Source organism: Corylus avellana, chromosome 11, assembly GCF_965113065.1.
Source record: "Corylus avellana chromosome 11, dhCorAvel1.hap1.2, whole genome shotgun sequence".
NCBI classification, from domain to species: domain Eukaryota; kingdom Viridiplantae; phylum Streptophyta; class Magnoliopsida; order Fagales; family Betulaceae; genus Corylus; species Corylus avellana.
Window position 1 is genome coordinate 11,986,594 of NC_142500.1, and position 14,272 is coordinate 12,000,865.

Consider the following 14,272-nt stretch of genomic DNA (forward strand, 5'->3'; position numbering starts at 1 on the left):
TTCAACCTTAGTTGAAGGTTTAGCCTCTCATGTAATTGAAAGACAAAACAAGATTGATTGAATTCATAATGTAAAATTGAGTACTTACAAATAAAAATCACAAAGTTAAGATCTAAAGGCTAGAAAAACCTTAAACTCTCTTCTTTCTCCTCTACAATCTTGAAATTCATAGCCTCCCTAAACTAATCTCATAATTCCCTATTTATAGACCTAAAACTTAGGGTTTTACAAGTTGAAATTGGATAAAATTCGTCCAGGTTTGTATTCTTTTATTACGGGACAATTTTGTCATAGTAACCATCAGAATTAGGAAAATCCTATTTCACAACGAATGGTAGTATTTTGAGTTAGTTTTTCAATATTGTTTGAAACACTTCAATCTGATATTTGAACGGAATGTTATGGTCAAAATACTGAGACATATACAGAATCTGAATTTGAATCCAATCCGAAATCTTATCCAATATGAAATTTAATCCAATCTAATCTTTAATCCAATTTAACCTTTTTTCTTGAATTTGGTTAAACTTAACCACACCATATAGGTCTTCTCGAATAATGCTTTCTTCCGAACTTTGCATTTTTTCCTTTAAAGCTATAGTTTTTCTTCAACGACCTACAAAATACTAAAAACACAAACTAACACAAAACATTAAATAACGACACATCTAAAGGATTAACGAATGTAAATAAATGGGTCCAAATATGCAATATTTGGCACTTATCGCCTACTTCCAGAGAAGAGCGTTCAAACAGGCTTTGAACAGTGCAGCGAACGGTCAACACTGACCTGCTTTCTAAGATGGTTGTTCAAACGGGCTCCGTATGGATAGCGTATGGTCACCTCTAACCTGCTTCCTGAGAAGTCCAAACTAGAACATGGATTTCTGTCGGTCTTTGATCAACAGTTTAGATGGACGATCATCTATGGTCCCAGTGAGCTAAAACTTTGCAGGGACGTCCACAACACATAGATCTTCAAAGTGAATGGTGGCGATTGAATTCTAAACAATCTTCTTTCAAGATGAAGCACATTGAAAGTAGATTCTGCTGTAGAAATGTTCCAACAACGAGATTCCTGATATACTGTTTTAATCACTAAATAATGCCAATCTAATACTTTGATAGATCGGTTTTTAAGTTTTAGAAATTTATTAATAGTTTTTTAGAATAAGCACAAAAAAAAAAAAAAACACCAAACAAATTGGTCTTTACCATTAAAAAATTGATAAAATTGGTTAATATCTCACATCAGCATCATTCATAGTGCACCGATGTCACTTAACAAAATTGGAGCGGCTGAATAGAGGAGTGGTCATGCTACCCCCTTTGGCTAAATAGAAGAGGTTAGTTCAGCCACCCCCAAAAGCCGTGGGATAGTTTGGCTACTCCCAAATAAAACTCCCCCTCCCACTTTCCCCACCTCTTTCTCCCCAATTGGGGTTGATTTAGCCACTCTACTTGGGTGTGTGTGCGTACGCGTTTTGTCAACTTCTTTTAACAGATTAATGAATTTTGTGTATGATTGGTGTAGATGTTGTAGATTAATTTTGTCAACCTTTTTAGTGGCAATGACCGGTTTGTTTGTGTTGTTTTTGCTTATCCTAAAACTCAAAAAGCTATCTGTCCAATCCCTGAACCACAAAGGACCAAAATGTATTTATCCCTAAACTTAATAACAATTGATATAGTTTGTATGAAGAAATTTCAACTAAACTTAAATATTTATATATTTAATGCCAAACCTTATAAAATTATGTACTACTAATTGGAAGTACTAAAGGAAGCTAGGACTTGATAAGATTCTATCATATTGTTTGCTAATTGTTTGTTTTATCATTCGTAGGTAGTGTGGAACAGTCGTTCGGTCATAATATATATATATATGTTGGTAGTGTCGATAGTTTGATTGTTTGTTGAAACTGGTTTTTTTTTTTTTTTTTTTTGGTATATTTGGATATAGTACATATATTGAATATATGTAGTTCTTTTGATGGATTGATGGATAGTTCATATATTGGATATATGTATGTAACTTTGATCTCTATGAGGTGGGGTAACTTCGACATTCGGACATAACCCGAAAAAAAAAATTTCGTGGGGGAGCAAATTTTTTATTTTTTCTTGTACGAATTTTATGATGTGGCATGTTATGACATGTCACAATTTATTGACGTGTCATAACATGTGACATGTCACCAAAAGGTGACGTGTCATATTTTGACATGTCACCCTTTAGTGACGTGTCACTTTTTGCCACGTCAGTAAAGTTTGTGACGTGGCTGAATTAACACATCACAAAATCTTTGTGGCGTGTGAGTAATGCCACATCAAAAATCTTTGTTGATGTGGCAATGTTTGCCACGTCACCTTCTTTACTAACATGGTAAGAGTAGCCACGTCATGAAATTTTTAACATGTTAGTGACATGGCAAATCTCACATGTCAAAAAAAAATTTTGACGTGTCAATGTTTACCACATCACTAATTGGTTACATGGCAAAAACTGGCACGTCAAAAAAAATTTTTTGACATGTGGGATTTGCCACATCACCAATTAGTGTCGTGGCAAACACTGACACATCAAAAAATTCCCAGTAGTGACACCTCTATTTGTAACCTACCACACTCGTCAAGAATGACACATCACTAAACTCTAGTGACGTGACAAGTGGCTTGAAATGTCAAAAAAAAAATTGTATTGTCAAAACAAAACAAATATTGTGACATGGTTGCTTGTGTGGCATTTATTCATTCAGCCTCGTTAATTAATAATTGTATGTATATAATAATTAAAGACGTTATCCATTAAATTTATTGACATTTATTCATTAAATTTATGACATTTATTCATTAAAATTTTCTTGCTAAAGTTATCCATTTTCCTAGTTTATTGGCCTCAAAGGAAAGGAAAGGCCTGAAAACTTGAACATGCTAGCTCACGCTTCACAACAAAATGGATTGAGATCTCCGGCAATAGTGATAAAATTGCCCAAGAATTGTTTTTCAAATCCTTACCATCCATTCTCATCCAACAGCCAAAAATTTACGACGTGTCCCATTTAATATAAAATAATAAAATATTATTATTTTCTAAAAAAAATATTAAAAAATAAAAATAATTATTAAAAAATATGGGGTAGTTCGGCCACCCAATTTTCCCCATAGGGAGTCGCTGGCCACCCCAGCTCAACCATCGCCACCCCTAAGGGCTAGTTGGGAGTGGCTGGAGCCACCCCCTTGGCCACAGGGGGTGGTTCGGACCACCCCCTTGGGCCAAACCCACATAAATAAAAATTTATGGGTTTGGCCCTAGGAGGTGGCCGATCCACCCCCTGAGGCCCTAAGGGGTGGCTCTAGCTACCCCCAAAGACCGGTTAGGGGTGGCCGAAGCCACCTCCTAGGGCCAAACCCATAAACTTGATTTATAGGTTTGGCTTAGCCCCCAACCGGTCTTTGGAGGTAGCCAAACCACCCCCTAGGGCAGGGCCATGGGGCCGACCCTTGGGGGTGGCTTCTACCACCCCATGGTTGAGCTAAGGTGGCCGGCCACCTTCTTTGGGGAAAATGGGGTGGCCGAACCTCCCTATATTTTCTAATAATTATTTTTATTTTTTAATATTTTATTTTTATATTTATTTTTTTAAAAATAATGATAATTTATTATTTTATATTAAGTAGGACACATAGTGAATTTTTGGCTATTTGATGAGAATGGATGATGAGGATTTGGAAAAAAATTCTTGGGCAATTTTAATATTATTGCCGGGGATCCCAATCCCAATCAAATTGGCACGACAAATTGCATTAATTGCTGTCTTGCACGACACTTCACTTTTATCCTCAGTATTTGGGATTGTAAATAAAAAGTTTGTTTGACAATTTGCTCACATTAAGGAGATTTGAATTTGGTTCGTATAATAAATGGGTCCATCTAATCGTATAAATTCATATAACTTTATTTCTATTATTTTTTATAGTATTATTTTATTTTTGTAATTAGAACATTTTAAGTAAAGATGAATTATCTTCCTAATATAATAAATATAGTTTGAATTTCTGTTATTATAAGTCTTGATATAGATATATGTTTGTGTGTACATGAGTGTGATTGTATGTATGTATAAATATGTGTGTATATGTATAAATTTGAGATTGAATTATTTAGGAAAAATTTTACTTTAGACTCTTCAATTATCGCGTGTTTTAAGAAAACCTCCAAAAATTAAAAAACTCTTAATTTACATCCCAGAACTTTTAATTTCAATCAATTTACCCCCTCCCTCCGTTAGTTTTAGCCATTAACTGCTAATGGAAATGCCTAAAAATACCAAATAACCATTCAATTTTCGTTTTTTTTTTTTTTTTTTAGAAAAAAAAAAGGGGGGGGGGGAAATGATCTTGTGACTCATGGGTCAAGGCAAACCCGCGTGGGTCCACTGAGCTGGCCATGACCCAGCAGATCCTAGGCTGGGTCGCAGCCGTGACCAAGCTCACGGTCTACAGACCCATGTAGGTCTGGCCGTGACCCAGCATGGGTCACAACCTAACCCACAGCTGGGTCTGGTGGTGACCTAAGCAAGTCTTGGGCAAAAACCCACCCTAGGTCTACATATCCAATATAGTGATCCAAATAATTAACTAGGCTAAGATAGTTTGGTTAGAGGATTAATTGAACTCTTCGGTCCTTCGGTCACTAGGGTTAGCTGGAGGGATATTCTGGAAAGTTTTGGGTTTCTGACTAAACATTCGTATGAGGACTAGCCCGAACATTAGCCTGCAATAGTACACGAACCCTCGTACAGGGACCATCCCAAGCGTTCGTTGACTTTTTGTTGACTACTAGATAATGCCCAAGTGTACGACTGCAACCCTAAAGCCATTGGGTAAATAGTACATGAACGTTCAACATAATAGTACCAACTCTCGTTGCACTGCAGGCTTGCTTTTAGAGAGCTCACAGCTTTTCCTACACTATAAATATCCCTTCCACACCCTTCGCCAACCCATTCTGCCCTCTAAGCCTTAGAAAAACCCTATTTGGGTGTTGTTGTGAGATTTTGAGGGATTCCTTTGGTGTTCTTGAAGAAGGAGGAGGAACTTCTTAAGGATTCGTGCTGTGTGGAGGTAACCATCTTTCTCTAGTTATTTTCTTCGGTTATTATGATAGCATTGTATTTTTACAATAGCTTAGTTGTTAGAAATCTAAAGGTTTAGGTTTTAATCTTGTTTTGAACGTTTCCTTTCCATTAGAAGTATTCTTGTTGCATGGTGATGTTGTTTTGGGCAAGGATGTGTTAGAAACCCTTTTGTAACCTTGAAACAAGTTTAGAATTGCTTAGAAAATCGTTGGGCCAAATGAAGTTTTCCCTTAAACTCTTTGGCTGAATGTTTGGCCTCGAGCTCGAACGTTTCCCCAGTTGTCTCCAAGGATGAACATTATTTTACCTAGACCATCAGACAAATAGCCTCTGTTTTTTCAAGCTCTAGGATTTAGGTTCATTTTAGCTTGGACTTATAACTAATACTAGGCTTTTCACAGATTTGGAGAATTTGGAAACAAGAGATTTTTGAAGAATCTATACGACCCAGGTGAGTACAAACTCACATGATACTAGCAGTTTTTTTTTTTTTTTTTTTTTCTTTTTCTTTTTCTTTTTCTTTTTCTTTTTCTTTTTCTTTTTTTTTTCTTTCGCATTGTACAACTATTTTGTGTATTAAGTATGTATTTTTACAATTCTTATAAAATACATTTTGCTATGTTATGAACTCTACATTTTGTGAAAATGTGCTACTTAACAAAATAACGGACATGATGAGATTGTAAGAGCATGCATGTAAAATATGGACAAAACTAATTGCATTATATGACTTGGTACACCAGTACATGTGGGATAATAGCCATGGGCTTACTATACATGTTAACTCTATGGTCAAACATGTGTGTTGATGCGATATAAGGGCCTTTGGATCTAATGGTTATTTCGTGACCAACGCAACCATAATTGATAGGTCACTACAGGACGTACATCATTAGTAGCATGGACCACCCAAGATTGAACTCTGTCAGGCTACTAAAGTTATGGACGATATCGTACAATAGTAGAGGCACCAACATTGTATTACAGGTCTCTCGAAACAACGCCATCCCTACTGAGAATGAACTATCATTAATTCATATGATTATAACACGTACTACATCTATACTGCATTCATGAATAACTGTCACGTTAAAATGCTGCATAATTTATTAAATGGAGTTCATCATTAAATGACATAAGTATCATGTGTATTTTTACTCACTAAGTCTTTAGACTTTCCCTTATTCATGGTTCTGTCGTATTAATGCCGTCAACAAAATGGCATCGTCTAAGCTTGTGCGCAATGCTCAGCTTAGCCCTTACTTCTATAGAGGACCCAAACTCTAAAAGCCCCTCGTTTGACAAATCTTAGTTGAGCTGTAGAATTTTGGGTCTTAAAGCCTAGTCCATTTGCTACATATGTAATGAATTTTTTTGAAGGTCCACCGACGCAAAACGTAGAGTGAATGAAACGGTATAGAACCATTGAACCAAAGGGCCCAATACAAGGTGTATGCTCGTTCTTGCTTGCTCATTTTCAATGTGGTTTTCTCTTTGTCATTTTTTTAGAATTGGGGTTAGATTTGATCCAGCACCATAACTTCCTTTTCTTTTCTGTTTTTTTTTTTTTTTTTTCTTTTTGTTTACAAATTTTCAAAAAATTTAAAAGCAGAAATGGGCATGAGCAGTTTTAAGGGGACAAAGATTTCTTATAAATTGGATTAGAGGAACTTTTTTCAACTTAATTTATAAAAATTAGATCTGACAATTTTTGACACGAAATAAAAAGATTAGGGTTGAAGAGTCTAATCTGTTTAATTAATAGATTAGGTTGTGGTTGATCAATATAGTCTAATAGCCATATATCGACAACCCAACATACTATATAATGTCTAATTATTTTTTACATGATCCACAAGCCAATTTAATTAAATGGTGACACCTCAACACGACTTGAACTTAATACGCAAACACTAATTGCCACTCATAATAAAAAAGGTTAAATACTAAAAAACCCCTAGGGTTTGGACACTTTATTTTTTTCCTTTGGTTTTGATAAAGACCAAATTGGTCATTCCATCTATTGACCGTTAGTTGACTTAACGGAAGTTCATGTCATTGACCCGTAGACCAATTAAAATTCGACACCTGACATAACTGGCCATGTCATCAGTGATGATGTGGCCACCTAATTAAATTTTTTATTTTTATTTTTAAAAAATTAAAAAATATATATTTTTTCAAAAAAAAAAAAAAGAAAAAGAAAAAGAAAAAAAACATTGGGGGTGGCCTTGGCCATTTGCGAGCCACCCCCTTCGGCCACCCCCATCCGCCCAGATGGGCCAAAGAGGGTAGCTTCTTTTTTTTTTTCTTTTTTTTTTTTTTTTAAATATATTTTTTTAAAAAATAAAAAATTCAATTAGGTAGCCACGTCATCATTGATGATGTGGCCACTTATGTCAGGTGTCGAATTTTAATTGGTCCATGTGTTAGTGATGTGAACTTTCGTTAAGTCAACTAATGGTCAATGAATTGAATGATTAATTTGGTCTTTATCAAAATTATAGGTACCTCATGTGACACGAATCAAAACTTAGGAGAAAAAAATAAAGTGTCCAAACTCTAGGAGAGTTTTTAGTATTTAACCCTAATAAAAATAACATAGGTAAAGTCCACATACCTCTCTCAAACTATCACTCAATTGACAATGTTCCCTCCAAACTTCCAATCGTGACAATTTCCCTCCCAAACTTTCAAAACATTGTCAATGTCCCACTTAAGGTTGGTAAAATGATAAAAATGTCCTTATATATTTCTTAATAAGACCAAAATACCCCTACAAATTAAATACTAATAAAAATAATTTTTAATTTTTTTAAAAAATGAAAATTTTAATTTTAAAAAGAACGATTTTTTTTTTTTTTTTAAGAAAAATGAAAAAAAAAATTTAAACGAAAATTTTTAATTTTTTAAATCCGAAATTTTCATCTAAAAAAATTATAATTAAAAAAAAACTAAAATTTCCAATTTTTATAATAAAAAAATGGAAAAAATTTTAAACTTTTTTCTTATAAAATAGGATTTTTTTTAAAAAAAAATTTTAAATTTGGCTACGGTTGGATTTAATTTAATTTAATTTTTTAGTATTTTTTATTTTTATTTTACTATGGATAATTTTAAAGAACATTGATTGAAAGTTCATTGGGAGTACATAAACTTTCATCAAATAACTTATATCCTTTTAATGTGAAAACCACGGAAAATAAGTTGATAAAAATTTTGGGTTAAATACTCCAAAACCCCCTGGGGTTTCCCAACTTTATTTTTTTCTCCCTGGGGTTTCATTTTTATCATAGGAGGTCCCTGTGGTTTTGATAAGTGACCAAATTAGTCCATCCGTTAGTTGACCATTAGTTGACCGTTAGGACTGACACGTGGACCAATCAGACGTCGACACGTGGCACATATATTAATTTTTTTTTAATTAAAAAAAATGTTTTTTTTTTTTTAAAAAAAATATATTAAAAAAAAAAAAAAAAAGAGAAAAAACGGACGAAACTGGGGGTGGCTCGGCCACCCCCACCATTGGGGGTGGTTTCGGCCACCCCCTTGGGGCCGAAGGGGGTGGCCGAGCCACCCCCTGGGCACAGGGGGTGGCTCGGCCACCCCCATGGCCTCGGCCACCCCCAAATTGCCAAGGGGGTGGCTCGGCCACCCCCAGTTTCGTCCGTTTTTTTTTTTTTTTTTTTTTTTTTTAATATATTTTTTTTAATTTTTCTAAAAAAAAAAACATTTTTTTTAATTAAAAAAAATTAATATATGTGCCACGTGTCGACGTCTGATTGGTCCACATGTCAGTCCGTATAGTCAACTAACGGTCAACTAACAGATGGATTAATTTGGTCACTTATCAAAACCACAGGAACCTCCTGTGATAAAAATGAAACCCTAGGGGAGAAAAAATAAAGTTGGAAAACCCCAGGAGAGGTATGGAGTATTTAACCCAAAAATTTCATTAAAAACCTCCTCATATGCAAAATAGACCGTCGTTCAATATTCATAAGATCTACTTACAATATATATATATGATCTCTTTATAGGCTTTGTGAAGGACCCAACAGTAAATCTTTAATATGCAAAAATTAGAAAGATATAGGCTAAACTTGAACTATTATTGGGTGGGATGCGCCTGCCCGTGCTTTAGTGCAACAAATGGGGACGCGCTAAGGCCACAGTAGCAAGCTACTGTGTTGGGCCCTCCCCCAAAAGAAATTAATTTAATACCATGTGGTCCATCGGACCACGTATCAGATATTAAACTCATGTCTTTGCCAAAAGGCCGAGAAAGGTATGAATTGTTCTGTGGCTTGCTTCTCTTTTTATAGCATGCTTCTGCGTGGTTCTTGTGTCACCCTTCCGGTTTGGGACACAAACAAACAAATCAATTCGCTCAGCTTAATATCCTATGCGTGGCTGTAGACTTGCTTGTCGCTAATGCAAAAATTGGCCACGCAATCTGCTTAAGAACCTGTTTGGAATTGTGTTTGAGAAATAGAGTTTTTAAGTAAAAAAAAAAGCTTTTGGACAAAAGCTTACTTTTGCCAAAAATGTTTTTTTGATTATTTTTAGGCTTTTTGAACTCTTAAAAAAGCTCTTTTAATTTTTTTTATCAAATGAGTACTTTTTTCTTCAAATTGACTTTTTAACTGTTAAAAGCATTTTTAGACCACTCAAACGTAATCTCAAATAGGCCCTTAGCTTCACTGGTATTCAGGGCGGACAAACGGAAATCCGTGGCTTTGACTAGAATGCAACAAATACAGAATTTTTTTGCTCCATTGGAGCACCAAAACCTCGTTTAAATCAGTTAAACACCGGTAAAGATGTAGTGATAACTTCAGATGCCTTAATCACTACACCTCGAATATTGAAAAACTTAGGTAGTAGCAGACTTCAAAGGCTTAGATAGAGTACCGACATAAACATTATCAACGTAACATGTTTCAAAGTCGATTAGAGATAAATGAAAGACATAAATGAAGATGACTTGGAGAATGTGTTGTGACAAATAATACATAAATTAATAGATAATATTTGTTATGTTTTACTCCCAAGTGCACAAGATCAAAATAGTAATATAGGGTGCAAGTACGAAATCATTCCTACGAGAATTGCAGTAAATTATGTTTAAAATAAATTCTGTAATTAAAACAAAGATTGATTTTTGAGTTAATAAAGATAAAGGTAGGGCTTTGATATTCACCACTAATCATGCTCAAATAATATAACAATATGTCAATGTTTCAATCATATTATGAATACTTAAAGTTTGTCAACTTAAGGGCATGTGTATATACTCCTTAAGTTATTGGTTTTCCTAAGCAATGAATTAGGCATGTATGTATACTCTTAACTCTTTTTTTTCTTAAAGGATTTAACATGGATGTATACTAAGTTGTTTTTTAAGAAAGAATAAATTTATGGAAATCGACAAACATATGAAGCCTAAGGCATGGATGTATACTCCTGGTTTTTCATGTTGATTAACCCAAAAACCCGTGAGGAGATTCTTTTGTCACTCTATTAAGCCCAGGACTCGATCATCCAAATTGACTTAAATAACTAATTCATACTACATGCATATAATGGCCAATCACACACATATGAAAAATTCAATAAAACATGAATTAATCAAGTTAAGCATCACAATATAATTATCATAAAGGCGCCAATATTGAAATATTAAAGAAACATAATTAGGGTTTCAATCTATCCGTACTCAAGAGTTTAGTTACACATAATTAAAATAAAACTGAAAAGAAAAGGGAAAGAAAGAACCTAAAACTGCTCCTAGAAGTAGTCTTCAAATTCTCCTCTCCTTCCCCAAGATTGTATATTGAATTGTAAGACTTAGAGGTCTATTTATAGGCTTAGGAATACTCTAGAAGTCCTAGAAACCCTAATAAAATTGTAGGGTTTATTATGCTGGTTGAGTGCTTTTCATAGTCCAGATTGTATGTTTTAAGCTTGTAATTATATTATTGGGTTTAATCTTGATTTAAGCATGGGTTAACATTTTAATGGTGTTAGACATAGTTTCTTCTGCACGAAGATGTTATTTGGAGCTAAGAATCTGTTAAGGATCTTATTAAGGCCTTTTGAACTTGCTTAGAAGTAGGTTTGGTGACTGTTTGGTTCAAAATGGGTTTTCGGCCCAGCACCCATTGTTCGAACCTCGCTTGTCGAACGTTTGATGTCAAGGCCAAACATTCGAGCTTCTCCATTCAAACATTTGATGGTCAGGCAAGAAGTTTATTTTGAATGTATTTAGCTCTAGAACTTGTTTTAGCTTGGATCTAAATCTGATGTTTGCCTTTTCACCGATTACGAGGGTGTGGAAACTTGAAAAGAGTTTGTTGGAAAGCTATACGAGCCAAGTGAATACAAACTCACATGAATACTTGTTATTATTTTTCCTGCATTTCACGATTACTTTATGTGTACCAAACATGAATTTTCATAACTCTCGTGAAATACATTTTGAATTACTCTGAACTATATTTTATGAAAACGTGTCTCAGTTAAACATGATGAGATTTGTAAGAGCATGCATGTAAATGATGGATAAGACTAATTACATCGTATGACATGGTACATCAGTATGTGCGGGATAACGATCATGGGCTTACTATACAAGTTAACTCTATGGTCAAAATGTATGTGCATATTTATATGAGTCTTGGATCCGATGGTTCGTGACCGGCGCAACCAGATTTGATTGACAGGTCACTACAGGATGTACATCATTAGTAGTGTGGGTCACTTGAAGTCGTACTCGATTAGACTGTTAGTGCTATAGATGGTAGCCTACAGTAGCTAGGCACCAGTATTGTATTACAAGTCCCTTGAAATAGTGCTAAACCTGTTGAGAATGAGTAATAACTTTGGTAAACCATACAAATTCAACTATGACATGATCCTCATATTATAACATATACTATATTTATATTGCATCCATGATTATACGATAAATTGTCACCCCATAATGCTACTGTTGAGTGCCAAATATTGTATATTTGGGCCCCTTAACTTATGTTTGTTAAGCTCTTAGCTGTGTTAATTTCTGATTTTTTTGTTCGTTTTAGTGTTTTAGTGATTTGCAGGTTGTTAATAGAAAAATGCGGCGTTAAGGTGATATTTGCGGCTTAAGACACTTCATGGAGCATTGACAGCAAATTGGGATGGAGAGATGATTTTCACCCGACGAGTCCCACTAAAAAGGCCATATCTTGAGTTGTATAGCTCGGATTGAGGTGATCTTGGTGTCATTGGAAAGCTAACTCGAAGATCTACAAATTACTATTTCACAAGAGTAGGAAAATTCTGACTGGAAGTGCACTCGAGCGCACATTTAGTGCGATCGAGCGCACTCGCGCCCAACCCATAGGAGACATGTTGCACGAGTGCGATCGAGCGCACCTAGAGTGCGATCGAGCGCACTCGGTCGACCTAGCAGCGTTCAAACCCTAAAATTAGCTTATAAATATCGTTATTTTTCATTGTAAACGGACGAAGACGCACCGGGGGCGCCGTTCTTGGTCATATTTCGTGTTTTCTGGGTTTTTGGAGCTTTGAATTCCAATTCTTTTGTAAGTATTTTATTTTTAATGAAGTTAATTAGTTTCTTTATGATTCCTTTTGTTATGAGAGGCTAATTATTCAACTAAGGTTGAAGATGAAGCCTCACCATTGATAAGTTTTATGTTTTCATGTTTTATTTGTACAATTCCAACCTTAACGTAATGTATGTTCGTTTCAATTCAATTATGTGACAAAATTGTGTTTGATTGTGCCAAAGTTGGATATTCATTGTATTTCATCCGACGGATATTGTGCATCTTTTGATTTACTTTGGATATCCATTGTCTTTTGTACAAAGCATGGATACATTGGATCTTTTGAACTAAATTGGATATGCATTGTTATTTGTAAAATGGATGGATTCATTGAATCTTTCAATAGGAACAATAGAACATGCATAGGATTTAATTGTTTGTCGGATTTATGAAGAAACACATGAGAATATATGTTTTAATTTGGTGAGGTGGATTCTGAAAACTGTAGTGCCGTTTTTATCTTTTAATTATTTCATTTTGTTTCAATTTTTGTTTTCAATTTCAAATGCATGACAAACTTCGGAACTAGGTTAAAATATGAATAGTTTAGATAAGAATTAGTTTTCACGACACGACTCCCTGTGGATTCGACCTCGCACTTGCACACACACTTTACTGCACACGACTCGTGCGCTTGCGAGTATAATTAAATTTGTACATCAAATTTTGGCGCCGTTGCCGGGGAGTTGTTTGTTTTTGTGAAAATTAATTTTTGTTTAAATTGATTTTCTTTTTCTACTAGTTTAGGTAGATTTTTGTTTCATTTTCTTTTTGCAATTTTTGTTTATTTTTATTTTTATCTGTTTTTGTTTTGTTTCATCTAACCATTAAAAAAAGAAAAAAAAGAAAAAAGAGAGTTTGGTTTCTGTTTTCATTTTTTTTTTCTGCAGTTCTATGGAATCTATTCCCTGCTAGTGCGCTCGATCGCACCCCACTCGCGCTCGAGCGCACTTGAGCACAAGGCAGCAGACAAAGCGCACCTGCGCTCGATCCTCCCCAACTGCGCTCAAGCGCACAGCAAACATACGCTCAAGCGCACACGCGCAACAACAGCACACCTGCCGGACCAGCTCGCACCTGTGCTCGATCTCTTCTCACCTGCGTTCGAGCGCACCTCCGCAAACTGCACCAAAACGAGCCAGCACCTTGAATTTTGCCAAACTTATGTTTGGTCCGTTTTGTGAGTTTTTGTTTTGAGTTTTTATTTTTAATTTTTTGTATTTTTGTTTATTTTATATTCAAAAAAAAAAAAAAAAAAACAAACAAACAAAACAAAACAAAACAAAACAAAACAAATAAAATAAAATAAAATAAAAATTTGGTTACTTTTTCATGTGAAGGTGTGTTTTTTTTAAAGAGTGAGGGTAAGCATGAATTTTTCGTTTAATAATTTTAATACTACTCATAGTTGTAGGACACCCGCTCCTACCAACTTCCCTCACAATTTCTACCCACATGGACCATGTTTATACTGCTCCAGCCCTTATCATAGTTCAGGTAATTGTCCATCCTGGG

The 14,272-nt window shown here is 34.9% G+C and overlaps 1 pseudogene; it reads right to left on the reverse strand.

Annotated features, from left to right (window-relative positions):
* Positions 1-9,259: 9,259 nt before the first annotated feature.
* Positions 9,260-9,433, reverse strand: LOC148583091 (U2 spliceosomal RNA; annotated as a pseudogene).
* Positions 9,434-14,272: the final 4,839 nt, after the last annotated feature.